Genomic DNA, 3,712 nt, shown 5'->3' on the forward strand with positions numbered 1-3,712 from the left:
TCCACCGTCTGCCTTTTCCAGCACTGCAAAAGGGCTAGTTATCACCTTGACATCTTGGAAAAGTTAGTGTGTTTATGAATTCTTTGCAGATTTTAACTATTTTTCCATTCTGCATCTGTACAAAGGAATTTTTAGTATTTCCCAATCTGATATATGGTGGGACAGTGCAAGGGAAGAGAGCACTGCCAGGATAAATTGAAAGGATTCTGAAATGAATGATATTTTACCTTGATAATGCACAGGAAGGATGCTGCAGGTAACTAAACAATAGAAAAATGGCTTTTTTTTTTTTTTTTTTTTTTTTTTTTTGGTAATTCTTGAGTATTGTCTGTGGAATGAAGTAAGCATCCTGAGAACAAAAACAGGTTGTCATCCTGTAATAACTGCATCATCAATAATGTAGACTCATGTTGAACAGAGAGCTTAATACTGACAATTCCAAATGTTTTATGTTTCAGAATATTTCATTTTTTCAAATATTATTTTGATATAGTTTTAAATTAAATTGCTGCCTAAGTAGAGAATTGTATATTCAAGGCATACAAGGGATTTGTCTCATGTCTACAGAACTTGAAAATATTTCTGGTTAAATTAATTTTATGATGTGGAAATTAGTAATTTCACACAAACTTATTCAATTATATGTGACCAGTTTTTAAATTCCACTCCCACTCCAACTCATTCTGAGATTTTGTTTGGTGTATTTATCCGATTTTTTCGGACGACATCAGTCCCACAAAACAATCCCTAGTAATTAGCCTCGCTATGCCTCCGTTTCATCATCTGAAGATAACAGTAATCCTCTCATCAGAAGGTACTGTGAAGTTTTCTGCATCAGCATCTGGAAAATATTTTTGTATGCTTGAACAAAAGATGTAAGTTGTTATTAAATTGAGACACAATGTAAAAGGGATAGTCATTTGTTTCCAACACTATTTTCAGTCAAATCCAAGAAAAAAGTTTTTAAAAAAAAAATAATGATGGAAGTAGAATTAATTATTGGAATTACAGGCTAATATGCTAAACCAATTAGGCCAGCAAAGAGTTCCATTTATGTCTGTCAAAGCTTCCCTTTTGATAAAGATACTGAATACCTCATCAAGTGAAAGAAGTGAAAGTATGAAGCAGAGGTTAATCTTTAAAATAGAGTGGGTAGAAGGGTCCAGAAGCAAGTACTGAAGTCAAATATTTACCAGTGCAATTTAATTTTCCACTTTGAAACACTAGAGATAATTAGAATTATTCTCATTTGTCTCTCATGTCAGCATGATTTAAGATTCTACTTAATGTGCAAAGAAAAAAAGTATGTGTTGAAAAAAATTACAGCAAGAACCTCTCTGTCACACAGAGGAAAGCAGAATACACTGCACAGGCGATCACAAGAGGATGACTCGGAGTCTGTCCGGGCTGTTCTCAATACCGTTGTGTGGAAGGTGAAGCTCTGTAAGAAGCCAGCGCCCCTTCAGGGTGGTTTAGCCTCCAGCCTGCTCTCCAGGATTGAAAGGGACATTTCAGCAGCCGTCAAAAAATGAAAATGCCCTCGCCAAGACTTTTTGCTTCTTTAAAAGCATGTGTTCACCTCATACCAGTGCAGAGAGGGTCGGCATAGGAGCTTTTACTGTGCTTTTTCCAAAAGTGAGAATGGCAAGTGGGAATGCAAACTTTGCAACACTGAAGCAGGACGAGCTTTGTGCTTCAGGATTAGCACCTTGCTATGCACTCTGTGGTTATTGGCATCATGTATAAAATACGGCCTATCTGCAGAGCTAAAAATCAACTGTTTATCATGTAAAATTACACATTTTATAGATTTAGTAGATTACCACTGTTACATTCCCATGATTCCGTTACTGGACAGCGATACTAAGTGGACCCATCAAAAATTTCACTAAAAATATTTCCTTGCAAGTTCATTCTTTGATAAACAGGATTGACTACACTAACAGTACAGCTTCCTACTGGGAGAAGTGCGGAGAAGCCACACACCGAGCTTTACAGGGGTTATAAACTTCAGTAAAAATCAGCCAGTTATAGTTGTAATCCCAGTGACTATAAGGAAGAAACACAGCACACACACTTCAAATACTGGCAACAATAGCACCAAAAGAAGTCTTAACAGTGGGAAAGAACTGGCCTAATTGCAGGAGGGAGCAGGGTATCATAGAATGAAGCAAAAAAGATGCTGGTAATGTTTATTAGAGAGAAAATTGCTAATTCCTTGACTTGGAGGCTTTTAGAGCTTGGAAAGTGGATACTCACTTACCTGTTTAAACATGGTTAATCCCCAGACTGAGGTGCTAAAGAAAAAAAGCCAGATGATATTGTTACAGGAAAGAAAAAGCTTTAGATTCTATGTATTCAAGGTATACAGAACAGAATATAAAGTATTGAATGTAAATGTGAAACAACGTGGTTTAAAAGCAGATTAAGACAAGAAGGTGGAAGAGGGCACAGGAGACTTGCAGGAATGCTGTAGGCCCCTTAATTTTCATAATAGATTCATATCTGAGAAGACATACGGTAGATATAAAATGACTAGCGATTAATTAATGAGGATGAAGAGATGCAATAAACACGTGATCCTCATTGCTGTCTGGAAATAATGGCATCTTGCACAGAAGTCTTTTTTTTTTTTTTTTTTTTTTTTTTTTTTAGTGCTGATTTCACTTACACAGAGTAGAAGTGAAACCCAACTCGGTAAACCAGAACTCCATCATCAAAGCAGACTGAACGGGAATTTCATATCTAGCAATACATAGGGCCATTTATAAGCTAAAGATTCATTTGAAATGAGTTTTCTGCAACATCATTTAGTTTAACTACAGTTTTCATGTCTAAGAGCTCTTTAAAGGAAAACTTCTATTTAGGTTCAGAAAGCAGAGGCCGTGAAAATACATTGTTTGCAGAACTGCTAGCTTTTATTCTACTATACGAAAACAAACAAACAAACAAAAAAGCCCTTATCTTTCTGCAGAAGTCAGTGTGGCTGGACTAGCAGCTATATTTAAAGTCAAGTTACCTCTGTTACTAGGATTAAATGGAAAGCATATAATGGGGTATGGGCCAAGTATGTTTTGAGCACAACTGTAACTAAAAATGGATGCCAGTCGGCAGGTTCAGATCAGATCTGTATTAAAATAGTAATATTACAGTTATAATAATGTATCACAATTATTTTTAAATTACTACTATTTATATTTGTCATTTTGTTGTCCCAGCAGCGAGTAAGGGCCCCGCAGTGCCACGCGCCCCCCACACCGTACGGAAAATGTCTCCTCCCCCACGTTTGGGGCTGAAGCGCAGCAGCCACCGCACTTGGGTTTCGCCCAGCCCGGCCGCTACGCAGACGGGGACGCGCTGCTCAACGCGCGGCCGCTCCCAGCGCGGGGCTCCGCGCCGCGGCGGCCCCTCGCACCTCCGCGCCCCTCCCAGCCCGGCCCAGGCCTCCCCCGGCCGCCGCGCAGAGGCGCCTCCCGCCCCCACGGCCCGCGCCGGCCCCGCGCGGCGCAGGCGGCCCCGCCCCGCCCCGCGGGCACGCGCGCGCGCGCGCCCCCCGCCAACCGCCCGCGGGCCGCGCGCACCCCACCCCGCCCCCCGCGCGCCCGCGCTCCGCCGCCGCGTCGCCCCCTGCGGGCCACCGTAGTGTCCGGGGGAGAGCAAAAGGGAAGGCGCGCGGGGGCTGTTGGGACGGGCTGTTAAGTTGGATGCCGCG

This window comes from Rhea pennata, chromosome 1 (genome assembly GCF_028389875.1).
Source record: "Rhea pennata isolate bPtePen1 chromosome 1, bPtePen1.pri, whole genome shotgun sequence".
NCBI lineage: Eukaryota > Metazoa > Chordata > Aves > Rheiformes > Rheidae > Rhea > Rhea pennata.